This window comes from Ovis aries, chromosome 3 (assembly GCF_016772045.2).
Source record: "Ovis aries strain OAR_USU_Benz2616 breed Rambouillet chromosome 3, ARS-UI_Ramb_v3.0, whole genome shotgun sequence".
In the NCBI taxonomy this organism is placed as follows: Eukaryota; Metazoa; Chordata; class Mammalia; order Artiodactyla; family Bovidae; genus Ovis; species Ovis aries.
This window is the reverse complement of record NC_056056.1, coordinates 178,003,996-178,031,586: the sequence shown is the minus strand read 5'-3', so window position 1 is coordinate 178,031,586 and position 27,591 is coordinate 178,003,996. Positions and strand designations below refer to the sequence as shown.

At 46.9% G+C, this 27,591-nt stretch overlaps 1 protein-coding gene across 2 annotated transcripts in view; it reads left to right on the top strand.

Moving 5' to 3' along the window:
• Positions 1–10,391: 10,391 nt before the first annotated feature.
• The window catches only part of LARGE1 (LARGE xylosyl- and glucuronyltransferase 1), a 621,285-nt gene continuing 604,085 nt past the window's right edge, over positions 10,392–27,591 (top strand). Inside the window, exons 1-2 of one of the 2 annotated variants that reach the window (XM_060414116.1) lie at positions 10,392–11,505; positions 26,099–26,181. The gene's annotated coding sequence lies outside the window, so the exon portion shown is untranslated. The remainder of the gene's footprint in view (positions 11,506–26,098; positions 26,182–27,591) is intronic. The other variant, XM_015094041.4, reaches the window with a different exon arrangement.

Here is a 27,591-nt window from a genome sequence, read left to right as displayed (position 1 = left end):
GGGAAAGGCCAGTATTAGGAAGCTGAAGCTAGTAAGTGGGTTTTGTAGTATTTCAGGTGACAGATAAAAATCTGAGGTAAGGCAGTAACAGTTTAGATGAAGAAGTGGGAATGGATTTGAAGGATATTTTGAGGGCAGGATGGCCAAGAATTGGGGACTGAGGAAAAACAGTGGATGAGCTGAAGAAAAGTTAAAAATTTAACCCATCATCTTTTATTAGTAATATTTCTTCTCTGTAACTTGTCATATGCTATAAAAGAACAAGAATTGTTTATTTTTATTAAAATCCTCAATGGTCAACATAATAACTGACACACGGTAGGGATTCAGATACTCTTTGTCAAATAATTCTAGACCCAACTTACATTTCCAGTTTCTGATCCCTTAAATAAATGTATCACCTTAGCCAATCACACCTTCCGCTTAACATCTTTGTCGCTTCTCAAAGATTGAAACTTCTTCCTTTTACATACGGTCCACTCTTGCTAGATCTTCAGCCCAACGAGAACCTCCTGCTTTTAGATATTTCCCAAAGACTAGATGAACCGTGTTTCTCTCTCTTCGAGATTCACAGCACTGCTTATCTTTACTTCATCTTTTGACAACACTCAATGACAACCCTTTATATTGACTTAATGTTTGCAAAGTCATTTAACTCTTCAAAGTAAATGCTTGACTCCTGAATTGAGAATTGGAGGTTCTCAGTTGCAGGACTCGCATCCACCTTCCCCACCACTCCCAACCCCATAGAATGCATAGAATGGTAGTAATGTATGAATACTAGCTACTTATAACCCATAGGCTACACCATTCTAAACACTCAGGTTACATGTTTTGATTTCTTAAGTGAGCAATTTAAAAAATTGTTTAAGATGAGAAATCTTTGACTTTCTAGAAATCTTTGTCAGTGGGTAAAAACACTGTCAGAAATATCCCTTCCATAGCTTCTGTGCATACCCTAATCTCCCATGAGAAAGGAGACTAATTTGAGGCTTGGGTCTGGAGTTGAACTGGGACAGCAACGACTTGACCCATCCATACAGAGGCCATCAATCTAAATTCCCTAGTTGTGTGACCATAGCCTCCTCAAGTCCAAACATACAGGAATAAAAGCCAAAGGTCAATTGACATGGTGGAGAAAAGAGTTGTTACGGGCACTTTGAGTCATCAGCAGTTCTCAAGTCAGATTCTTGCCACAATGTACATCTGCAAAGGTCAAAGCAAAGGTTCTTGAGGCAGCATCCAGCCCCCATGACAGAAATACTGGAAGGAACTACGGGGCAGGGGTGAGGATGGCTAAAGGACCAACCAAGCAGGCCAGGTCTCAGGATTAGCTTCAGACTCAGTGGGGGATTGGTGTGTTAAATAGATCCTCAGGCAAAGCGGAGTTGTGGTTCAGGAGACCAAGCATGAATGACCGGTATTAGGTGATGTGTGAGAACTGCAGGTTAATGCTTATAAGGCATGTAGGTCTCTATTCATGCCAAGCATAAAATAGCAAATGATTTCCAAACCAAATTTCACTCTTGGGAAGAGGGGGAGCACTTGAACCCTTTGAGGATCAGCCGTCATTGCATCCAGGAATAAGGAGGATGAGATCTGCTCACTTTCATTCACTGGAGAAGGAAATGGCAACCCACTCCAGTGTTCTTGCCTGGAAAATCCCTGGGACAGGGGAGCCTGGTGGGCTGCCATCTATGGGGTCACACAGAGTCGGACACGACCAGTGTGACGTAGCAGCAGCAGCAAGACCTTAAGTAATAATCTCACAGAATGAGAAGTCTCAAGGTGGGCAAGTCCAGATTTGGTGTGACAGCTCAAGGACACAAGATTTTTTTTTTAAGATTGATTTATTCATCGGTGCTGGGTTTTTGTTGCTATGTGCAGGTTTCTGAGTCTTTGGACAGGAAGTCTTTTTATCTATATTGGTTAGGATGTTCTTGGATCCAAGTGAGAGAAACAACTAAAATTTACACAGTAGGTGGATTTATTGACTTATGTAAATGAGGAATTCAGAGTGAGGGTGAGTTTCAGGGTTGGTCCTATTCAGTGGCTCAGTGGTGTCAACAAGTGTCAGACACTATTAGTCTGTACCCAAGAGCCACGTCCTCTCTTTCTTTGCTAATGAAATCCCAAAATGTTCTATTTCTAGAAGGTGGGTCATGATTAGCGTAAGTCAATCCTAAGAGGGAAATATAGCAAAAGAGGAAATACTTTCTGCCTGTCTTTTTCTTTCTGCTTTGGTTGTTGGTGCGAGAACATGATGCTTGGAGATCCTGCAGCCATCTAGTGACCCTGAGGCAACCCATAAAGCCAATGCAGCTGATAGCACATTGGATCTATCCAGTAGCAGACTGGATATAAAAATCCTGGGTCCATGGGGCTTCCCTGTTGGTCCAGTGGCTGGGAGTCTGCCTACCAATGCAGGGCACACGGCTCAGTCCCTGGTCTGGGGAAAATCCCACATGCCTCAGAGCAACTAAGGAAGGCCCTGTGCCACAACCACTGAGCCTAAGAGCCCATACTCCACAAGAGAAGCACTGCGATAAGAAGTCTATGCGCTATAATGAATCGTAGCCCCCGTCTGCAACAACTATAGGAAACCCACACACAGCAACGAAAACCCAGCACCGATAAATAAATCAGTCTTAAAAAAAGCCCTTATTTCCTTGAGCTGTCGCACCAAATCTGGACTTGCTCACCTTGAGACTTCTCATCACGTGAGATCATTACTTAAGGTCTTGCTGCTGCTGCTACGTCACACTGGTCATGTCCGACTCTGTGCGACCCCATAGATGGCAGCCCACCAGGCTCCCCCGTCCCTGGGATTCTCCAGGCAAGAACACTGGAGTGGGTTGCCGTTTCCTTCTCCAGTGAATGAAAGTGAAAAGTGAAAGTGAAGTCGCTCAGTCATGTCCACTCTTTGAGACCGCATGGACTGTAGCCCACCAGGCTCCTCGGTCCATGGGGTTTCCCGGGCAAGAGTGCTGGGGTGGGGTGCCATTGCCTTCTCTGACTTAAGGTCCTATGAGCTGGGTATTCTGTCACTGGCAGCTCAAAGCAATCCTAACAGACACAAACTAGGTTTTCTGTCTGTGTGCTCTGCTGTTCTCCATGTCAGTCTTATCCTTTGTGGCAGCAAAATTACTGCAGTTTTGTATCTGTGGATCACGTGGTCCAGAGGTGAGAGAATCTTTTCAGTAGTCCAGCATCCCAAAGTCCCAAGAGTCACCTTGATTGAACCAGCCTAGATAATCTACTAGGCTTTGCACCAAGATGGTCCTCAGGAGTATGGAATGCATGGAAGAGCTTATGCTATTCAGGGCCTACTCCTGGAGTGAAGGAGAGGTCAGGTCAGGTGCAGAAAAAAATCTGGATTCTTTTTAGCAAAGGCTGTTGGTACTTTGCTCATCTCTCCTAGACCCATCTCCTTGGGGATCGCCTCCATCTGTGATGGACAGTTTCCATATACACTGAAGGTTTCCTACTCAGGCACCTGTGACTCTCTGCTGTGGGTATGCTCTGACCAGGGGAGCATGGTGCAACTACTAGGAACTGACCAATTTCCAGGAACAACACTCAAGAAGGAAGAGATTTGGAAGATAAATACCCCTCTAGATTTCTTGGTCCTTAATGGGGCAATTCCAAGTTATTTTCTATACCTACTCTGTCCAACACAGTAGGCAATAACCTCATGGCTATTTAAATGTAAACTGATGAATACTAAAATAAAAGATTTAGTGTCTAAGTCACACGAGTCTCAGTTCAAGTACATAGTACTCACAGATGGCTAGTGGCTGCCATATTGGACAGGACAAACAAATAACATTCTCATCACAGATAAGTTGGGTTTCTTTTTTTTTTTTTTTTTTGGACAATGGCATTCTACACAGGGGATTCCCAGGTGGCTCAGGGGTAAAGAATCTTCCTGCCAAGCAGGAGACATGGGTTCCATCCCTGGGTAGGGAAGATCCCCTGGAGAAGGAAATAGTAACCCACCCCAGTATTCTTGCTTGGGAAGTCCCTCTGTCCATGGGGTGCTGATGTGCTACATTCCATGAGGTTAAAAAGAGTCAGACGCAACTTAGTGACTAAGCAACAGCAGCAATATTCTACACAATCTTTTAGGGGGTCCTTACCAGAAGAGCACCATTGACAATTTATTGGTTCACCCCTTATTGGTCTTCCTCCCTTTCCTATTTAATTTCCTCACTCTCATTGAAGCTTCCAAATAAGTTTCTTGCCCCTAAACCCCTGTTTACTTTTTGGGGAGCACTGCTAACATTATACCCTTGGGATAAGAAAGGGGACATAGGATGTGGTTGACTACCAACAACAGTCCTCTACAGCCTTTCTACTTAAAGCTTGGTCCGTGGACAGGAACTAGATGCCAAAGCAGAAAGTTGGGCCCCACACCATGCCTGCTGAATCAGTGTTAACCCTTTAATAAAATTCCCACGTGATCTGTAGGCACGTCGAGGTTTGAGATGTCCTGATCTGTGAGTCCCTTAGACAGAGAGAGGGAAAAAAGGCAGGACCTGATAAAATATACCCACACAACTATGACAGCTTCTTAAACAGAGGTTTTCTGCTTAAAAGTCCCCAAAGGCATGTGCTATCATCTTTTATTTCAGGACTTCAATTTCTTTACCAATGTTTGATTTTTTATTTTTTTGCTTCTTTTGAGGGTCTTGTGATCCGTTAGCTTGAGGTCCCCTTATCTTTATGGGGGCCATGATCTCAGGAGAAAAACTCACTCTGTGCTTTATCTTTTTTTTTAAACCCAAATGTATTTTATTGAGATGCAAATTGTAAAAAAATCTAGTATTTTATTTCACTTTGTCATCATCTATATTACAAGTGATAATAAATTTTCCTATACTTCTCCCTTCCAAAAGTTCAAAAAAAATTTCCCTCTTTAAAAAAGTTAATTATTTTTCTCAAAAACCTATCATCAAGGCCAGAAAGCAGATTCAGTCAGAAGCTCCCTAGAGTCTAAAACTGAGGAAAAACACTTTAATACTGAGGAAGGTCTTGTTTATAACTGCCTCTAGATTTAATCTAAACTCAGTGGATAAAAGGGTATATTAGGACTTTCCACAAAATTTATTCTTTTATTCTCTTATTTCAAGTGCACATTTGTAATGACCCACAGTAATAGTGTGGGGTGTTTTCCATTCCATCTTAAAACAATTCAAGGATAATGAATTAGTGCCTAAGTAAAGGACCATTGTTACTCTTGTACTTTAAATTCGTCTCTTTAGCACTGATGTTTCCTTCCTGTCTTCAGAGGGGCTTTGGGTTCCCAGTTGAGCAGTTTGTCATAAGGTGATCAGGGTGCTATATACCTGACAAGGTTTTCCTCTAATGGATGTTCACAGTCAGTGAGTGAATAAACTCTCTCTCCTAAAGACAATAGGATTCTCCATCTAAAACCAAATTTGTTCTCATTAGCTGGCTCTGAGGCTTCCAGTGGCAAGTTTTCTGGATGTTAATAATGCTATTTTGAGAATACCTGTACCTTACCTACTTAATGAACATGATGATGGAAAAGCAAACTATTTTCCATTCCACTAAGAAAGACTTCATGCCCATTCCCTGTCTCATGTTTCAGTTCTAGACTTGCTTTGCTTTTTGTGAAATTATGTTCAAATCACACTTCCATTAGTGTTAATTTGGTGGCTTTTGCAATGCTCTTTAATTCTTCAGCTAGCAAGTAGCTTGTTCCCTGCTTATCCTTGATGGAGGCATTTTGTTTGGCTCAGGAATGTCTTTTGAATACTGGCTTCAGTGACAGAAGAGTGTCACAAATGGTGCTTAAACTTACACTTGAAATGTATCTGGAGAGGACATCTGTTGTATCAGCAGACTATTTCTACAGTACTGGTTAATTAAAGGATAATCAGGCTTCTCCATATATGTGCAACCTGAGTGCCGTTTGATTCTTGATCCTCATAAAATCTTAACCTTATTTACTGGGAAGATGTGGGAAATACATTATGTGACAGCTAAGGATTTGGAAGCCTTGAAAACGTGATTGCTAGATATTAAAGTCTAGGAAAAATTTGGGGCAACTTTATATATGGTCAGGCTGATATTCAGCTGTTTTGACAAATAAAACATTATTTGTTAAAATATTGAAACACTTCCACATTGGCTGTTAAGTGTTTCCAGAGGTAAGCTCCCCGCCATACACCATTCCTGCTATACCCTGCCTCACACCCCAGCAGCCACTGTTTTTCCCCCAAGGAATCTCCATATTCCTCCCACCTCTAAAATTTTACCATTAAATCCACTAAAGACTTAACACCTGGCCTTCCAGGTTCTTCTGATCTCGAGGAGATAGAAGTGAGCAATGGCTTGGAGCGAAATCTTAGTTCCCTGCCCAGGCAATGTACTTAGGAAGCCTGGGTGAAAAAACCAGAAATCCTAGCCACTAGACCAGCAAGGGTTACAGGCCAGAGGCAAAGTTTCCCTGGCTTTTGCTCCATTTGAAAGCAAAAATGTTTCAAGGAAGCAAAAACTGTAAAAACAAGTAAAAAGTTTGTTATTAGAGACATAGCCTAACAAGTTGGAGAGGGCACAGAGAAATAGTTTATTGAAGACAGAAGCAAGGCAGAAATGCACACCCGGAGAGAAAAGGGTGTAGGCATCCTCCCTAGTGGGGAGGAGTGCCCCAGAGAGGTGACCATTACTTACATAGAGTACTTCTTCTGGGCCTGTGTTTCCCTTTGGCCAATTACCTCATTACCTTCACAACATCTGACTTGTCCTAGGTCCCTCCTTGGCATGCATGCATATCTTTTAGCCAAGAAGGATTCCAGCACAGAGGCCTATGGGAAGGTTGACAACATCCCTTATGGGGTGGCACCCCTCCCTTTTGACCCCTAAGGAGACTTTCTGCGCATGTGTAGTCGAGGAAGTCTCCTTGACCTGGAGAATGAGAAATACACGGTTTCTTTATCTTTTATTCAAGCAGGACTCAGCTCTTCCTCACTCCTGTCATCACCTTTATCTTGGAGTGTCTGTCCACAGGGGACAGTTTTCATCTTCTCAGCCTGGGGACCTTCTATCTCCAGCCTCACTTCCAGGACTTTGGTTATTGCTAGTGCCCCTATGACTAGCTGGCTTTCCATAAGTTGGCCGGTGGATGTTCTGCTGTACAGGTTGCTTAAAGTTTTTGCATGTCACCCCTGTGAGGATTCATTCATCTTGCTACCTATCACTTGAACATTCAAAGCATTCAGAAAACAGCCCTACAGTCTTAGAAGGGAGGTTCTATTTGGAACAGTAAAAATAACTGAGTCGACTTAATGTGGGTAAGACTATCTGGCCACTTTCGTCTCAATGAATGCCATATTCCTTTTACTGTTATATTTTTTGGAGGTAAGCAGAGTGGGGCACATATTCTTCACTCAGCAGTCAAAATGAGACTCTGGTCTTTTAAGACGTAATGCTCAGTTTGCCTCCAAACTTTGCACCATGCTCCTACCTTGTTTTTAGATTCCAATTTCATTAGTACCCAGAAAATAAGACCTGGAAAAACAGAGGTGACAACAGGTTTTTCTCCTTCCTCTTTGAGATGCTTTTAGGGCCCCCTAGTGGCTGTTTTGAAATAGGTTTCTTATGATTAGATCTCCTTGACCCTGATTTTTTTTTTTTTTTTTTTGAAAAGAGACCTTTTTGAATCTCTCCTGTGACAGGTGCGATAACAGTATGGAGATAAATAGATAACAGTCGGTTTAGAGGGCTCAATATTTTTTTCAATTCTCAGCTCTTAGCAAAAGCAGTGCAGATTCCTTAGAAATAACAGATATATCACCTTCCTATTCTATTCTGCATTCCTCATACTATATCATAGCTGAAATCCTTTGAAGACATTTATATCTGGTTTATGTCAAAGGGCTATAATTCATAGGCAAGTACATCCTACTTTTGGAGATAAAGATATAGATACAGGTATAGATAAAATCTCCCACTGGAGGGGCGAAGGAATTCTTCAAATGTGGGGTTTGACGTGATATTAACTAACAGAAGGGGTTCAGTTTGTGGAATAATTCAGTCTGGCAACATTCCTATCGTTTACAGTATTAGATATTCCACTGACTTTAAAACACTGCAAAACTGAATTGAGAGGAAAGCTTTTACATGTTTAAGGTGCTTACTGACTGATGCAAATAATTTTTGTGAAATCTCTGAATAATGAATGTACGTTACTGATCAAGGTGACTATTATTCCCTCCCCTACCATAGTCATATTTTTCCTTCTAAAATCCAATCTCAAGAATGCACTACATTGGGGGTAATTATAATGGAGATGTTTATTTCCCACATGCTTATCTTTTAGTTTCTGATGTCATTCTATTATTTTCCCCTTCGCTTGTAAATTTCAGGTCTCTCCTTTGTCAGTCACATTACTCTTATTCATATGCTAATGTAATAATGTATTTTACACCACTAATGAATTGAAGCAAAGCAATGAATAAAAAGAAAGCCCAAATTCTTGCCTTAAGTTTACCCGGTTCTGAGGCGAGGGTTGGACTAGGGGGGAGTAGGAGAAACCAAGGACAGTCGGCCGCAAGAAAAACGATCCCCTTGTTTTCAGCGAGTTCTAGAACAGAGCTGCACGTCACAGGAAGAAAGGAGCAGCTTTCGAGCTAAAAGGCTTGGCATTAAACTTTGACACTTTAATGGCCTCTAAGGATATTAGATAATATTTTATCATTTAATGTTCTCCGACATTAAATGGCATCAAAACCAGAGATCTCCTATCCCTGCAAATGTGCAGGGTCAGACTCGTCCCCGCGGAGATAAGACAGCAGGACCCCAGCTTCGTAGTTAACTTATCCCAAAGCTCCAATGCAAACGTTTTTTACTCCTTCGCCGGCGCCGCTGCTGTGCAACCACTACCTTCTTTTAGCATTCTCCTCGGCTCGGTGTGCCACAGAGATTAGGTAAACTGCGCTCCGGAGCTGGACAAGAGCGGGTGGTGGTGTTGCTCGCGGTGTAAGTTGGGGTGGGTGGGTTGGGGAGTCGTTGCTAAAAGAGGCTGGAAAGAAAGGGGAGGGTAGGGGGAAGGGTCCTGGTGATGATTCTGGTTACTGAGGCAGGAGTCAGCTCCCGAGCCGAGCAAGGGACAAACCTCCGGAGCCCTTGGGTCCCCAGCCTGACCTCTGGGGAATGTGGTCAGCGCAGCACCCTGAGCTCGGCGTCGGCGTCCTTTCCTTACGCACCCATTCCCTTCCCCACCCTTGCACTTTCTTATTTGCCTCCTTTCCTTGCCTCTTCCAAGAACTAGGGTGGGCTTTCCGCTGCCTCCTCTGAAACCCAGGCTAAGAGAGCGCCGCGCGGAGGCGAGGCAGAGACCCGGTTGCCCACCCGGCGGGGGAGCGGTGGGGACCCTGGGGGAAGGGGACCCCAGAAGCCCTGGGACCGAGCTGAGGAAAAACCCAGGAGCTGGATTGCGCGCCGGAGCTCCGGGCTCCCAGAGTTGTCCATCCTTCTCCCTGTCTCTCTGCTTTCTCCGTCTCTGGGTTTTCTCTCCGGGCCTCCACGTTCCAGCCACCCTCACCACCCCCCTCCCCTCAACCCCCAGCCCAGCCGATTTCACCCTTTCCTTCCTATAGAGAAGTCTCGGCGACCCACGCTGGTCTTTAGGATTGGGAGTCTGGAAGTCCATTCAATGGGATCCTGCGCTCGGGATTCTTGCGCCGAGAGGGAAAGAGCAAGAATGAAATCAGAACAGGGAGGGGGCGTGTTGTGCTTGCATGGGTTGTGTGTGTAGCGTGGGGGGGAGGGGGGGAAGGGGCGCAAAGAAATGCAGTTTCCCCGAAAGAATAGGGAGCCTTGGACCGGATTCTCGAATACGTAGCTCCAAATGATGCTGTCAAAGCCCTTCAACGTGGCTTCTCGCAGCCTCAGCCTGTCCCATATCCTGCCCACCTTCGAGAAGAGCGGCGACCCGAGTAGAAGTGGAGGCAGGGAAACTTCCTACTTCCCACGACGGCTGCTTTGTACAAGCAGGCGTGGACAGGCTGCACGGCCTTGTGAGCTTGCAAGGAGTCTCTACAGCAGCAGCTGCGGACCCGTCCCGCTTCCCTTCCCCCTCTTTCCGCGAGGCTCGCCAAGCCCGAGGCGGCCGGGAGCGGCCCGGCTGGGGAGGGAGAAGGGCGGGGAGCTCCCAGTTTGCACCCTTTCATCTCGGCCCGGGCCAGAATCCCGGCTCCGGGTGTTGCTTCCGCCTGCGTGCGAGAGAGCAGAAGAAGTAGAAAGGAGGAGCCTCGCCCGGGGGCGGAGCCTAGGCAGGGGGCGGCCGCTAGGTCCGTGAGGCTGAGGCGCCTGCAATTGGCCGGTCCCGCCGTCACGGGGTGGAGGCGGGCGCCGAGGCGGGCACTGGCCCCGCCCCCGCTCGGAGCCCGGCCGGGGCTCGCGGTCCCCCCCAGCTGCACAGACATGACACAGACACACAGTCACTGCAGCTGCTGAGCGAGCCCGGCGCCCTGGGCACGCGGCGGCGGGGCCAGCCCGGATCCCGGACCCCAGCGCTCGCCCGTCCGAACCCCCGCCGGGCCCCGCGCGGCAGCCCCCGCCTGGTCCGGCGCACGAGGCGGGGATCGCGCGCCGGCTCCGGCCAGCGGCGCCCGGCTGCCTGCGGCGGCTGCAGCGACCGCCCAGCTTCGAGTGCCGGGCGCTCGGCGAAGCCGGCGCGTTTCGTAGGCGGCGGCGGCGGCCGAGGCCGGCGAGCGCTCCCGGAGGCAGCGGGGCCGCCCGCCTCGGCTCCCCGCACCCACAGCTCTGCGCCCCGCCTCCGCTCCGGTGACCTTCCCGGGGCGCCTCCCCCGGCCCCGCGCCCCCGGCCCCGCGCCCCAGGCCGGGGCGAGGCCCTCTCCAGCGTCTCCTTACCGCGGAGCCGCGGGCGGGCGGCGCAGGCCCGGGGGGAGGGGGCGCCGCGGCCGGTTGCAGCCCCTCGCCGCCGAGCTCTCGGCGCCCGGCCCGGCCCGACTGCTGCCGCTCCGCCGCCGCGCGGGAGCCCAGGCGCCCGAAGCTGGGGGCGCGGTTGCGCTCGCCCGGCCGGGCTGGGAGCGGGCAGGCCCTGCCCTGAAGGGGCGAAGCGGCCCCGGGGAGCGCGGGAGGTGGAGCCGGCCCCGGCGGCCGCCCCGCGTCTCTCCCCAGCGCCACCTCCCCGGAGTCAGCCCTTGGCAGACCCAGACCCCATCCCATGCGGGGCGCCCCCGGCTCGGAAGAGTCCGGGGGGCAGGGAGCAGCCCCAGGCAGCAGTGCCCAAGGGAGAAGAAGAAACGGTGCTCAGCTCGGGCGGCCAGGACCCTTCCCGCCGCCTTCGGAGGCGGGGGCTGCCCCGAAGTCTGCGCTTGGCACCGCCGCTCGGACTCCGGCAGCGCCTGCTGGGACCCCGACCCGGAACCCCTGCGCCTCGTAGGCGGCGGCGCCTCCGCGCCACCCGGCTCTTCCGCGGTCTCCCTCTGCCCAGCGGCAGTCGCGGCCAAGGTAGGAACCCCGGGGGTGCGAGAGAGCCAGCGCGGGGGCTCCCTGGTGAGCGGCGCCGGACAAGTTCTCCCGACCTGTGGCTGGTACTCCCTGTACTCAGGATGCTGGAGAAGAGGGAGGGAGTGAGGGAACACCCTCTGCCGCCTGGGCCCAGAGCCCTGGAGAGGCTGGAGTGAGAAGTCGCCGAGTTTCTGGAGTCTTGCAGGACTCGTCCCCGGGCCTGCCCTCCTCCTAGGCTCTCGGGCTAACTGGGAGCAAGGAGGAATTTCCCGTTAACACCGGGAGGTGTTGTCCCCTCACCCTTCCCCATGCTGCTTGTTAGCTGAGAGCATCTGTGCTTTAGGGGAACCTGCTGTATTTGAAGCTGTCCCTTTGGGCGATCCCCACCTGCCTTTCCAGGCGTGATGCTGTGAAGAACTTTTCTTTGCTCCATGTTGCAGAGTCGAGGCCGATTTGGGGTGAGAGCCACAGATTGCGAGTCCCTCCATTGGACAGAGCCACTTGGATGACGGTGGTAGCTGGAGGCAGGAAACCCCATCAGTATCACCCCTATTAGACAAACCTGCTTGTGAGGGATGGTCTCTGGGTAGCGATCCAGTCTTGTGAAAGTCATTGTTTCTGAAGGGTGGAATGACTCCAAAGTTTGTACATTCTTAAGTTGTTTTGTTTACTGCCTTAGCACCTTCTTTGAAATTTTCCTCTTAAGGAACCTCAGTCCCCGCAAGCCTACCCTTGCCAGTTTGAAATTTATTGAACCCGTGAGCTTTCCTTGGAACGATCTGATTTTAAATGGGTCACCTAGGAGGGAGCAGATTGTCTCTCCTGCCCTGAATATGTCCCCCCGGGTGACCCTGTTAATGGGGATGGATTTTTTTTTCTTTTGTCCCTGAACTGATGTACCTCAGTTGAGCAGGTTTTTGCCCATTTCTGAATCTGTGGATTTTGTCACTCAGTCCATTAAAATGATCCCCCGAGGGAGCAGGATAGCAGCTTACACTCTGCTTGAATGTCACAGGAAGTTTTCCAGGGTCTTATGTAAGTGCCCCCAGAGTGGGCTCTGATGCCAGCTTCCTTCCTGGATGGGAGTGGGACTGGGGAAGGGGCACCAGGTGGGCATTTGTCTTCCCTAAGGGCAGGTGCCAGCCCTCTTTGGCACAGGTGAAAACCCAAAGTGCTTATTCACTCCCTGCCGGCAGTCACTTCAGGTTATTTTCCTCCTCACCTCTCCTGCCTCCTTCCCACCTCAGGAGTCAGCTTTGATAGACTTAAGATAAAGGAAGATTCTAAATTGGGAAAGGAACACATGGAGGTTTCTTCTCTCATCCCTCACAAATGGGTGACATGAATGAATTACTCACGGGCATGGAGAGTCCTTGCTGAGGACTAAAAAAAAAAAAACAAAACTGGCTTGAAGGTTTCACACGTCTCTTAGTGTACCTTTATTTTTCAAGAGTACTTTACACTTTAGTGAAAATTGCTTGCGGAGAACACACATTTATCGAGCCTGGCCCTGTTAATTCCATCCCGGGAAGAAAACTAATTGGAACAGAGATGCAAAATCGTCAAGGTTTAGCTCTTAGTGGGTTTTTGAGAATGGTAGGGAAAGGAAATAAATCTCCCTAGTGGGATAGAGAGGTTTTTAAAGAAAAGATGGTATTGCTCTGGGATAAGTGGATGTTGCTAGCAAGTATGGCTAACACTGAATGAAGTGTGCTGGGTTGGGGGTTAACTTTTTGGTGTGGGATAATGCAGATTCCTTTGCCTTTTTAAAACAGCTTAGAAGGGCCTCCATAATGAAATGCAAGGTTTTTTCATATCATTGCAGGTCCCAGGAGTGCTTCCACCTCTTGGGAAGGAAGCAAAGGTTTCTTGTGGTTCTGGGATCCTGAGTTGTGCTTGAAAGTTGATGCAGGAATGCCTCCATCCTTCCGCTCTGTACAGTGACAGGACACTAGGGGGGACTAGTTTTCTATTCCATCACCGCTGAAGAAAACACCAGGACCTGTGTTACAAAAGGCTGTGGTTTATCTTGAAAGCTCAGGAATCCAAGTTTTTGGTACCCAGTACATGCTTGCACTAATGAGTGGATTCTGAATGCTTAAGCAGTAGGTCTGCTTACATCTAAAGTGTCGTTTGGGCAATGACAGGTGATCTACAAAGTACTGTGTGAGACTCTGAAAAGACTCAGTGATAATCTAAGTACGTGACGGCTATAAGTTTTGGGGAGACACAACCTCCTGCAAACTCTCTCCTTGGGCATTAGATGATGGTCTCATTTCCTTGGGGGTTCGTAATCTTCCCCTTTTGGATTTTTGAGCTGTACATCTCCTGCTGTCTTCATAAAAATATGCCACCTCCATTCTAGTTCGTGTCTAAATTGACTCCATTAAGCTTAAGGTTTCTCACTGCCTTTCCCTTAAAAGTACATGCCTTGTATTTATACAGATGTAACATAACCATTGGCAGTGTGGTTGCTCATCTCAGGTGCTCTCTGTGCACTTTTAACAGTATTAAATCATTAGCATCTAGGTGTTATGCAGCAGAAATGGAAGATAATTCTGTTTCAGCTGAAGAACAAAGCTGCCTGGCCCAGGCTTACCCACCATGGCCAAGTCTTATCAAAACTGACTCCAGAGATGGGTGGACAGGAAAGGTTGGAGAAAGAGTCCAAGAAGAGACTGCCCAGCTCGGAATACTGGCACAAAGAGAGAAAGATGTTGCCAAGATTTAGGAGTTACTGGAGTCTTAAAGACCCAGCACAGCATCAAGAATCAGACTCAACCTTTGGGTCTGTGAAGCTGCTAGAGTTGTTACATTTCCCAGAATTTTGGAGTCTAGTAGGCTGTATTTGTGATCCTTTACCCATATGTATAGTGCATATTTAAGTAGTTTGAGGAGAGCTACTGCTGGGACCTAGGGGAAATGGGCAGCATAAAACTGTATTTCTGCTATCAAAGGCTTTGCAGATTGATTCTCCTAAGAACAGTATAGCCAGGAGGTAAGAGATTAGAACAGGAAAATACTTTTAAATTTTATGTTGAGCATCAGCTAGTGAAAACTGGTCTTGGGGAAGGTGTGTCCTGTGATCTTAAGGCATGAATGAACTCTTGTGACTTTCAGGGAAGCCACGTGGCAGAGGTTGAGTAAGAAATTGACGCATGATTTGGGCCTCCTTTAGGGTCCAAGAATAAGGTGAAGGTGTGTTTGCAGCCAGAGATTCTCAGAGTGGGTGCACATAGGGTCAGGGATGCAAGACTCAGGGGACTAAGAACTCCAGGTCACCCCCTCACCCCCGGCCCTTGACACCCTTGGTGATTCAGCCATCTCACAAGATCTGCTGGTGTTGATGAGGCTTTGAACCTCTGCTCCAGAGCATTTGGCAGTGAGAGGCGCTCAGGTCCTCTGTTCCTCCCTGACGCTGCCGACATCTGGAGAGCAGGAGGCAGCAGCCAGTAAAGCTAAGGCTTGGAAGTGAAAGTCGCCAAGTCGTGTCCAACTCCTTGCGGCCCCATGGGCTGTAGCCTGCCAGGCTCCTCTGTCCATGGAATTCTCCAGGCAAGAATAGTGGGGTGGGTAGCCATTCCCTTTTCCGGGGATCTTCTTGAGTGTATTCCAGGAGGCTTTTCTTCTTATAACTCAGCAGGTGATAACCACATCTGTCATGTGACGGATGCTATGCTCTGTGTAGAGGCTCCTGAGGGTCCACAATGAGTTTATAGTCTTGTGGGGCAGGCAGACATTGAACCATTACAATGAGGTATTCTAGAGTACAGGTTTGTTCGAAGAATGAGCTTGAGTTTGCCAGGAGAGTAGAATGGGAGGGAATCCCAGGCAGAAAGAACAGCATGGAAACCTTAAAATATGTAGTGTGAATGGAGAACAGTCAGTAGTGTGGCTGGAAGATAGGATGTTCTGGAAGAGGAAAGCTTGGTGTTACTTAGCAGGAAAATAATTTAACAGGATTCCTAGTTTCATGCTCTGTGTATTCAAGCTGTGGCAAGAATGATTGCTGGATAAGGTCCAAGAGTACCAGTTGATTATCCCACATTGTTATTAAAAGCATAAAAGGACATTTTCTTTTTTGTTTCTTTTTTTGTTCTTTATCCTACGTACAGCATTTTGCCTGTTTTTTTTTTTTAAAATAAACTATTAGCAATACAAATAAAGAAAAGGTCCCTTGTCAACCATAAGTCTGTCCTCCTGTGTACATGAGTTACATATGCAGCTTTCATTAGGTGATTATGCAGCAGTGGGAGAAATGACAGTGTTACTTGATAAATGATACAGTGAGGGGGACAAATTCTTCCCTTTGAGAGTGAATTCCATTTTGTCAGATTTGCTTCTGGGTAGAGTTATGGCTGCATTTAACCCTCAAAAAGCTCCTTGTGTTTGGATCGTCTCAGTTGGGGTCTCACGTTTCTTTGCTGTTGGAAAAGGAAGAGTTTTGTAGTATTGAGGATGGGCGTGTGTGTGCCCGTGAGTGTTTTGTGAGATGGAAAACTTGAAGTGAGGAACAGAGGCATCCATCTTCCTTGATGGCACTGGTGGTAAAGAACCCTCCTGCCAGTACAGGAGATGTAAGAAATGTGGGTTTGATCCCTGGGTTGGGAAGATCCCCTGGAGAAGAGCATGGCAACCCACTCCAGGATTCTTGCCTGGAGAATCCCATGGACAGAGGAGCCTGGTCAGCTACAGTTCATGGGGTCGCAAAAAGTTGGACGTGACTGAAGCGACTTGGCATGTGCACACACGCACACACACACGCGTGCGCGTGCGCGCACACACACACACACGCCAGAGGATAGTAGAATGGAAAACCACAGTTGCAGCAGCGATCCCCAGGGTCAAATATATTTAGTTTTCCCAAAACAGTAGCCAGGATGAAAGTGAAAGTAGATGTCTCTCTCTCTCTGTGTATGTGTGTGTTGTCTCCGTCATCCTTCCCTGAGTTCAGTTGAGTTGACTGGGAGGCAGAGTAGTTTAGGTAAAATCTGGAGATCTGGGTTTGCATCTTGCTTCAACTTATGCTGATTTGTACTTCATGGCAAATAGATGGCATCTCCGGGTGGCTTTGGGTGCTGTCTCCATATTTCAGTTTTTTATCTTGTAACTAGGAATGCAGAGGCCACAGAAAGGGTTTGTCTAAGTTAGTGGCAAAGCTCAGACTACTTAGGTTTTCTAGCTTTCTAGCTCTAAAATGGGAAGAGACCTGACCAGTTCAAAGGTGTACTCTACCTTGAATTATCAAACCACTACAAGCATACAGTGATGAAGAAAAGAACCACAAAACCTTTGCTGTGTTGACTGTAGATTCCATAGAATTGTAGATTGCATTAGAATTTCTCTGATATGTTAGGCCATTGATATGCAGCTGGGCTTGCTTGCTAAGTTCTGTATTATGGAAACCAGTGGATTTGGAAGTGTTATCTGTTCTTTGAGAACTACATGAGGATGATGCACTTTGTGATAAAAATCGATGCTGAAAATTGTAATTGTTTCCAAATTAAGTAGATAAAAGCTGAGTTGACCCTGTGGCATTTTGCAAAGCCTGGACTCTAACAGGGAAAGGGGAACCTTCTAATGTCACTTGGGGGGTTACCTTGTAGGGGAGCTGTGGGGTGAGTGTGAAGGGAGGAATTTTGGAAAGAAAAACTGATGCAGAAAGGAAAATTGCAAACCAACTGAACTTTAAGCCACCAAATTTGTGTTGCTAGAAAGAAGTTTCCTCACCACTCTGGCTCTGATGCTCTCCTGGGTAGAAAGGGCTGTGCTTATTGGAAAGAAGAGATTAGAAGTAAGTGCAATTGTAAATATAAGGTTTGTGGCATTATTATTTCAATATTGAAGCTAAGTGGCCTATTTTAGGAGAATTGGGGGAATTTTTTTTCAATCTTTAACGGTTTATTTTGTAATTGTAGCTAAGCATAGGAATGCCCTGTTTTAGGAGAATTTGGCTTATAAATCTGATTTTTAGAAGCAGATAATTCAAAGGAAGTAATTGGGGTACAAAAGTATTTTTATTTTACCAAAAGGATTCATAGCAAACCTCTTTTTAATAGTTCCTTTATTGTATTTCAAGTTATTTGAGTAACACAATCATGATGGACACTTTTGAGAGCCTTGCCTGTTATAGGAAAACCAAGGATTTTTCAAATATAAACTTTTCAAGGACTACAACTATCATATCACCCAGCAACCCCACTACTGGGCACATACCCTGAGAAAGCCATAATTGAAAGAGATACATGTATCCCAGTGTTCATTGTAGCTCTTTTTACAGTAGCTAGGACATGGAAGCAATCTACATGTCCATCAACAGATGAATGGATACAGAAAGTGTGGTACACATTTACAACAAAATATTACTCAGCTATAAAAAACATATTCAAGTCAGTCCTAATGAGGAACATGAACCTAGAGCCTATTATACAAAGCAAAGTAAAACAGAAAGACAAATATTGTATATTAGTGCATGCATATGGAATCTAGAAAGATGGTCCTGATGAACCCATTTGCAGGGCAGCAGTGGAGATGCAGACATAGAGAGCAGACTGTGGGCACAGTGGGGGAGGAAGAGAATGGGACGAACTGAGAGAACAGCATGGTAACATATATATTACCATATGTAAAATAGATAGCAAGTGGGGATTTGCTGTATGACGCAGGGAGCTCAGGGCTTCCCTGGTGGCTCAGATGGTAAAGAAGCCACCTGCAATGTGGGAGACCTGGGTTCAATTCCTGGGTTGGGAAGATACCCTGGAGGAGGGCATGTCATCCCACTCCGCTATTCTTGCCTGGAAAATCCCCATGTACAGGAAAGCCTGACCGGTGACAGTCCATGGGGTCGCAAAGAGCTGGACATGACTGAGTGGCTAAGCACAGCGCAGGGAGCTCAACTCGTATCTATAACCACCTAGAGAGGTGGAATGGGGTGGGAGATGGGGAGGGGGGTTCAGGAGGGAGGGGACATACGTATACCTATGGCTGATTCATGTTGATGTGTGGCAGAGGCCAACACAATATTGTGGAGCAAGCGTCCTCCAATAATTGTATTTTGTTCCCTACTTCTCAGTATTGCACAGGTATAACCTTTGGTGATTATTAGTTAACTCAAAAACAAAACAAAACAAAGCGCCTTCTTCAGTATTCTAACAAATGATACCAGCTTCTCCTGCCAAGGAGCCTAATATTGAACTGTGTTACAGAAAGGAAGTAGTTACATAAACTTTGTAACCACTGACTGACTGCACTTTGCTTGCCTACATACCGGGGCCAGTTTGTCGATTTAACCACCCTTCCTCCTGGCGATTTTAGTCATAACTTCATAACTATCCATCTGCATGAGTTCCTCAACCACCCTCGTGTTCTATGTCTTAGGACATACCAGGAACAGAAGTGGTTTAAAAAGTAAATTGGGTTAGAGTTTCCAGGCTTCTGAGTTTTCCTAGTTGGAGAGACATGGAATTAATTTTGTTCCACCGAAGTATACAGTCGAGGCGATATGCATGAGACATTTACAAAAAAATCGAAATCGTGCTCACTCGCTGGCTTCTCTTTCCCTGCCCTGAAATATCTAGGGCTTTGGGTTTTTTTTTCCTTTATCTCTTGTGAAAGTTTCCAAAAAAGAATTGGTTCTAGGAATGAAAGAAAATGGAAGGCGTTTAAGGCTCCAGAGGTAATTTTGGGCAACCTGGAGTGGTAGATAATCACAGGCTGGGGTGAGAATGGGATGTGAGTCTCACCCATAATTTTAGCTTCTCGTGTCACATTATGGGACCATGCTTTGGATGGGCAGCAAACGCAGACGGAGATGGAACCTGGGCTACTGGATGGGGCCTGCTCTTAACAGAGCCCTTTATTTTGATATCCCCAGGCCAGTTGGGAAGAAAGGACTTTCGCTGATCTTTCCAGCCCTAAATGGTAGCATGAGAATTTAGGGAGATTTACAGCAAAACGTAGTCTTGTGGGGATGTCACTGTTACTCTTTTTTTTTTTTTTTAATTCAGTAGTGAATCATGGACTCTTCGGTGTTACTCTGTGGTTAGGGACTGCCTCGGTGCATTAGACACATGTTTGTTATTATTGAGGTTAACATTTTTGTGGCTAACTGGGAACCATCCCCTCCTGGCTTTTGTTTCCAGAACAGTTGCATAGATCTTTAATCTGCCAACACTATTTGTGTACCAGCCTCCTTGACTGATGCCAGCTCTCCTCTGGGAAGGGAATGGTATTTCGTGGCTGCTTGAGGAGCCAAGACAGGCGCAGGCTGAGTGATCCACAGGGTGGGGCTTCTCTCGCCTGCAGGCATGGCGCCTGCCACTTAGTGGGTCTGCAGTGAATAAACAGTTGTGTCCACACAGAGTGATTTGCTGTCCAAGCTTCAGAGTGGGGTGATGGGGAGAGACAGCTGAGTGGACACTGGTGGACTCAACAGACATGGGCTTCTTGAGTTCTCTGCCAAAAGCTGTTATCTTAAAAATGTGAGGGACATTTCAGATCAGCGAAATGAATTCTCTTAGTGGTTCATTGTTGTGGTTCAGACATTGACGACTTTGTAAAAAGGCGGGGGAAATAGGACCCTGGAATGCCACGTGTGTCTCCTTTCCTCTGAGTTTCCAGGGACTGTGACTTCTCTGGCTTGGGAGGAGTGGACGGGCTCTGATGCCGATTCACATGTGTATGTCAGGTTGCCTTGAAAAGCATCTTAAATACAACACACCTTCGGACGGATGGTGGATGATGACCTTTCTGTTGACGAATGTGGAGGGACTTAGATGTGGATGCGGCCAGGGCTCCCGCATTTGGAGGGTGAAATGGACCTGACTAAACAGAGGGGCGACTCAGGTGCTCGACATCCAGTAGGAAGGACTTTCTTTGCCATCTTGGCATCTTCTCCCCCTTCTCTGTTGGCATAATTCCTTCCTGCCCAGGCTTGGCAGTACCTTGTAAGTACTCACGGATTCCTTCTCGGTGGACATATGAGCTGCGATGTTGAGGCACTGCCAGGGCTGCAGCTGACCCTTGAGCCCACTTGCCCTTCATTTCACAGTCAGGAAACTAAGACTGGGGAGGTCAAGAGAATGGTCCAGAGAGGAGGCAGGAGAGGACCCTGGCTTCCTGACCATCTTGTGCAACCTCTCCGTCTTCATATCCCCTGCCTTCTGGATGTCTGCCCTCTACCCTTCCTCCAGCACATTCAGCTCCAGGCTTTTCTGCACCCACGTTTCTTGTGTGCTGCTTTTGTGCCAGCCACTCTTCCATTTGTTCATTTTATGTCACTTCATCCTTAACGATAACCCTATGAGGTAAGTGGTCTTACTCTCCCATTCTCCGGTTGTGGAAGCTGAGGTTTGCCCAGATCACACTGTCATGGAGCATGGAGCCAGGATCCAACTCACAGCTTTCCTGACTCCTCTGTGTGCTGTCTCTGTACTGACGTGGCTTCTAATCAGAATTTCTGCTTCCTGCCCACAGGCCCTCTACACTTTCTGTCTCCTTGAGGTCATCGGTCAACATCTACTTAGCCAGTCTTCATTCATCAGCCACCATTCATGAAACTCCTGCTCTGTGAGGTCTCTGTCTGACGTTAGGAACATGGAAAGGAGATCACCTTGCATCCTCTAGTAGCCTTGTCTTGGTGAGGGAGGTCGATGTGATGAAGGCGTGGATGGAGGGCAGAGGGCATGGGGTCTTGGGTAGCATTTTCCTGGAGGGAGTCAGAGAAGGAGAGAGTTTTGATCTAGGTCTTGGTGACTAGGAGCTAGAAGGACAGAGTGAGAGGAGGTGTCACCTGAAACACCCCAGAATGTGTTTGTCCTCTTCTCCTTGGCATTGTCAATATCTGTCTGCTTTCCTTACTTTCTTCCTTCTACGTCAGTGCCTTGAAGCGCTGAGACTGGCTTATACTCCTCTCGCTCCTCTCCTAGCACCTAGGAATCCTTCAAGAAACATTTATTAAATTACACTGAAAGCCTTCTGTCCTTGCCCTCAGGCAACATAGTTGGAATGATTGGGTGTGGGGGGGAATGTGTGAGAAGTTAACAACAGAAGATTCAAATGAATGGTTCAGAGCTGCAGCAGCAACGAGGTGGCAGTGCAGTGAGACGCGGTGCATTACTGGAGCCAAAAGTTGATGGGAAATCAGCAGTAAGAGTTTACTTTAGCTGTTTCAACTCAACTGAGGTAGGATTTGACTTGGGTCCTTGGACACAGGATAATTAGAATTTGAATGGAAGGATTAAACGGAGGTAGAGGGCCCACTCCAGTACTCTTGCCTGAAAAATCCCATGGATGGAGGAGCCTAGAAGGCTGCAGTCCATGGGGTCGCTGAGGGTCGGACACGACTGAGCGACTTCACTTTCACTTTTCACTTTCATGCATTGGAGAAGAAAATGGCAACCCACTCCAGTGTCCTTGCCTGGAGAATCCCAGGGATGGGGGAGCCTGGTGGGCTGCCGTCTGTGGGGTCGCACAGAGTTGGACATGACTGAAGTGGCTTAGCAGCAGAGGGCCCGGCTTAGGCTGATGAATGCGCACATGGACGTTTTGGGGTTGTGGAGTAAGTCAGCTTGCGTTTCCATTAGTGAGGAACTGGAGATGAAATTGTCAAGCTAGACTGAGGCTGCGGGCTTTTGGAAGGCTTTTGATGGGGAAGATGGTGTATGTATCCAAAGCTCTGTTTTAGGAAGCTGAACCTAGGGGCAGTATTGAGGCCAGACTGGAGTGGGGAGAGATGGCAGCTGGGAGGTCATTGAGTAGGCTTTTGTACTATTGGATATGAAGTTCTAAAGGCCACTGGGTTAGAACCAGTCCAGGTGGATGGAAACAGGGATGCGTCAGCATTTTCCTCTGATCCCACTCACTGAAGTCCAAGATGATTTTCATTGCCCATTGGAAAGCAGTCTTATTGGAATGAAGTCTGTGTGTGGCAGTAGCAGTTCTTACTGGTACTTTCTCCCTTGTCTGGGCTGGGTGTGAGGATGGGTTTGGGGTAAAAATGAACCCTTGGACCCTGTCTTATTGGGGGCTTGTTCAAATGAGCCCTTGATGATAGAATAACCTTTTTCCTAGTCTTGGGTTACTCCTGATAAGAGGGGGAGTGTAGAAAAATTTTCTTTTTATTGTGAGCAGTTCCTAAAGCAGCTCTGGAGGGATGAGTGTGAACTAATTGGAACTCTGACATCTGGGCTCCACGTCCACCTTGAAAGTGATACTCTGTGTGACCGGTGGTGTGTCTGTCTGAGGAGACTGTGCTGTGAGAGAGCACAGTAACACGTTTCAGAATTGTGCAATTAGCCATTATGGATAACAGGATTTTTCAAATAGGATAGTCCAGTTCCTTATAGAGAGTCTTTATTTTGAATCTTTAAAAAGAATGAGGGCTTTTCTAGAATGTTCTATGTATTTATCCTCACTGACTCACTCTCAGCCGCTGGAAAACATCCAACTTTCTTATTGGGATGCACAAAGCTTGCTGTGAGCTGGCCCCTGCCTTTCTCTGCAGTCTCATCTACCCCCACCACCAACCCCTCAATCCCTAGCTTATTATTTTTCTTCCTTACTGTTTGGTGTGTGTGTTAAGTTGCTTCAGTCTTGTCTGACTCTGTGACCCTATGGCTGTAGCCCGCCAGGCTCCTCTGTCTGTGGGATTCTCTAGGCATGAACACTAGAGTGGCTTGCCATGCCCTTCTGCAGGGGATCTTCCTGACCCAGGGATCAAACCTGCATCTCTTTATGTCTCCTGCACTGGTAGACAGGTTCTTGACCCCTAGTGCCACCCGGGAAGCCCTTACTGTCTTCAGTTCAGTTCAGTCGCTCAGTCGTGTCCAACTCTGCGACCTCATGAATTGCAGCACGCCAGGCCTCCCTGTCCATCACCAACTCCTGAAGTTCACTCAGACTCACGTCCATCGAGTCAGTGATGCCATCCAGCCATCTCATCCTCTGTTGTCCCCTTCTCCTCCTGCCCCCAATCCCTCCCAGCATGAGAGTCTTTTCCAATGAGTCAACTCTTCACATGAGGTGGCCAAAGTACTGGAGTTTCAGCTTTAGCATCATTCCTTCCAAAGAAATCCCAGGGCTGATCTCCTTCAGAATGGGCTGGTTGGATCTCCTTGCAGTCCAAGGGACTCTCAAGAGTGTTCTCCAACACCACAGTTCAAAAGCATCAATTCTTCGGCACTCAGCTTTCTTCACAGTCCAACTCCCACATCCCTACATGACTACTGGAAAAACCATAGCCTTGATTAGACGGACCTTTGTTGGCAAAGTAATGTCTCTTCTTTTCAATATGCTATCTAGGTTGGTCATAACTTTTCTTCCAAGGAGTAAGCATCTTTTAATTTCATGGCTGCAGTCACCATCTGTAGTGATTTTGGAGTCCAAAAAAATAAAGTCTGACACTGTTTCCACTCTTTCCCCATCTATTCCCCATGAAGTGATGGGACCATATGCCATGATCTTAATTTTCTGAATGTTGAGCTTTAAGCCAACTTTTTCACTCTCATCTTTCACTTTCATCAAGAGGCTTTTTAGTTCCTCTCTACTTTCTGCCATAAGGCTGGTGTCGTCTGCATGTCTGAGGTTACTGATATTTCTCCCGGCAATCTTGATTCCAGCTTGTGCTTCTTCCAGCCCAGCGTTTCTCATGATGTACTCTGCGTATAAGTTAAATAAGCAGGGTGACAGTATACAGCTTTGACGTACTCCTTTTCCTATTTGGAACCAGTCTGTTGTTCCACGTCCAGTTCTAACTGTTGCTTCCTGACCTGCATACAGATTTCTCAAGAGGCAGGTCAGGTGGTCTGGTATTCCCATCTTTTGAAGAATTTTCCACAGTTTATTGTGATCCACACAGTCAAAGGCTTTGACATAGTCAATAAAGCAGAAATAGATGTTTTTCTGGAACTCTCTTGCTTTTTCAGTGATCCAGCAGATGTTGTCTTATTTGCCCTCAAACCTACCAACCTTGCATCTCCCTCTCCTCCTGCCTGATAAGCTCTTTCCCTCTTTATCTGCTTGGGGTACTTCTATTTTTCCTTCAAACCCAGCTCAGGCAGTCTTTCCTTCAAGCTTCTCTTGATACTGGGCGCTGAATTGCGTCTGTCTTTGCATGGCTTCTCCTGCTGCGCTTTCTGCACCATGTTCCCTGTGCCTCCAGCTGGCTGGCCCACCTGAGGATGGCAGCCCTTCAGTACAGACAGCTTCTCACAGCTCTGGTTGTCCCGTGTGCCTGGACCATGTTTTCTACCGAATGAGTGGTGGATGGTGGTGGTGGTGATTTTGGATTTCATTGGATTTGCTGTCCGGGCATAATGGAATACTTTCTAGCTGAACCTTGAGTATTCTGCTGTCCTGCAAGGGGATTCTCAAATTTAAAGAAGGTATACTCACTTGCCAGTGACCAGATGGTGGTGGGTCATCCCTGGGGTCCCTTGATGCCTTCCAGGAATGTGGTGGAGGTGGAGGAGGAGATGGGGGTGAAGGAGGTGGAGGTGGAAGGGGGGTGGTGCCTTACCATTTCTCCAGGTTAGACATGTCTTCACACCAGCCTTTACACCGGTAACCAAGGGGACGGGCGAGCTGGAAGGCCCTTGGTCTATGTAATCTCCATGACTGTGTTGCCACCACTCTCATCCCCATCCCTCTGCTACTTACTGCTTTTCCTGCTATTTCCCTGCTACACTTTTTCTGCTTTTTTCACTTTCTCAGATCTTCAGCCTCCTCATTCCTCTCCTCTTAGGCTTTTTAAGCCCTGATGGAATCATCATCAGACAATCCAAAACACACCTTTTCTTCAAGTGTTTGATTGAAGGCCTTACCTCAAGTGTTTCCTTTTTTCTGGCCACAGTGTCAGTCCCTCGATGCTCACGGAGGCTTGCATCACGTTTTCTGTTTACGAGGCTTAATACCATTCCACATTCCTAGAGAACCAGTTGTGGAACTGCGATTGTAATTGACTGAGAAATTATCAGACAGTGAAGGGGAGTGGCTGGGGAGGGTTGGCTGAATTTGTGCAGAAGCCCAGCACCAAAAGACTCTTCACTGGATAAGCACATGTTTATGTTGGAATATTTATTATTGCCTCAAGTATTTGTGAGGTCCATTTGGGTTTTTATTACACTGCCCTTGTAAGCCAGGCATTGGTGCTGCCTGAATGGGTTTGCTCAGCGAATTACGGAGGAGTGATAGATGAACCCTGGGCTTATCAGATGGGTCGTGTGATCCAGGCACCACCTTTTACGAACCTGCGTGTGGCGCGGGCTCTGGTTACATGGTTCAGGAAGTCCTGCTGCTTTTCCAGCGGCGGTCTGACCTAACGCACACCAGGGGATGCTTTCTCTGTCTTGTTCTTTGTGCCAATTTCCTTTTCCTTCTGCTCGGGTTTATCCATAACTCCTGTTGAAATGGCATTTTTGAGCTCATTAAATCTGTTAATGCGTGTGTAATGCTCAGAACAGGAACTGGTACACAGAAAGCACTCTATACACATTAGCTGTTGTAATTGTTGTTTTTATTTAGAGTCTCTCCGTTGTGTCTCCCCCATCTCTCCCCCTTCTGGTGGTTGTGCTTGGTGAAATAGGAAAACAAACAGTTCCCAAGGATGAGGAGAGGGGCCACCGACTTTCTCTGTTCAGCTCTGTCTGGAAGTCTCAGCAAATCTGCAGAAATTAGAAGGTGAAGGCAAACACTTACCCAGTAATCACTCAAGGCCATTTTTTCAGGAGCTTTTGGTCCATCTTGCTACTGACACTCACTGGGGATTTGGGCTCCAACAGGTAAAGTGGATGAGAGCCAATAAAGAGTATAGAAAGATGCTCTCAAGTAAGTTGTCATGAGCGGTATTTAAAATAACAGTAACATGATAACATGAGATGGCTGGATGGCATCACTGACTCGATGGACGTGAGTTTGAGTGAACTCTGGGAGTTGGTGATGGACAGGGAGGCCTGGCGTGCTACAATTCATGGGATCACAAAGAGTTGGACAGGACTGAGCGACTGAACTGAGCTGAATATGATAACAGGTGATCACCGTGATAACTCCCATTTATCAGATGCTGCTTATGCACTTCTGAGATGTGCTTGACATGCATGGGACCTTATGATGTTATAACCCTCCGAGCCATACAGGTTCGTGTTACAGATGAGGAAATTGAGGTGCCCAGAGGTTATTTAACCATGTGATAAAGCCAGAGATGGGAAATCAGTCTGGCTCTAGAATAGTTTCCTTGTAATCGCTGGTCCATGATCCACTAGCCCAGGTATCTTGACACTGGATTATACAGACCCCTGGGGATACATGAAGCCTTTCATGGAGTATGGCAGGTGCAGGTAGTTTTAAAGGGGAGTCAATATCCAAAATTTTGACCTCATATGTGGACACATTCTTGAAATTGATTGGACTGACACCACCACTTCCACCTCCCCTTTCCTTTGTCTCCGTTTTATAAAGCCACATCTCTTGTCCAGCACTAATCTTACTGACGTACATTGCTCTGAGTACAAAATCCTTAAGGGGCACTGAACAAAGGAACTGTTTGAAACTGGTGTGTGAGAACCCTCTAAATAAGCAAGGCACTTCTGCTAGGCTGCCTCTTCCTCCTTTTTTTACCTGTTTAAACTTGGTGCTAAAAACAAGGCATTTGGGTCCCATTCTTATACTAAGGAATGCTATAAAAATTTCAGATCTTAAAAAAAAACCCTTGCTTTTAAATCTTTAAAAATGAGTGATAGGTATCAGATTTAGATTGCATTTTAAAATATGATGTGAAAGTTTTTATTGTAATATGTTTGTGTTTACCATATGCTCAAAATTCTGTTCTTAGAAGGTACTCAGTTTATAATGAAAACATTAGACAGTAGCCTAAAAATAGGCAAGGTTTTCAAATCTCAGAATTCAAAAAAAGCTTGAAGATCACTGTACTATACTTCTTCCTAAGATTCTACAGTTCAGAGGGGACAGTTCTAAAGTTGTTTTCTGCCACAGACCCTTATACACTAGTGTATGTGGTGTTTTTTTTCCCCCCATAGAATTTTAGCAACATCAGTGTCTTCCCAGGTAGTTCAGCTGGTAAAAAATTTGCCT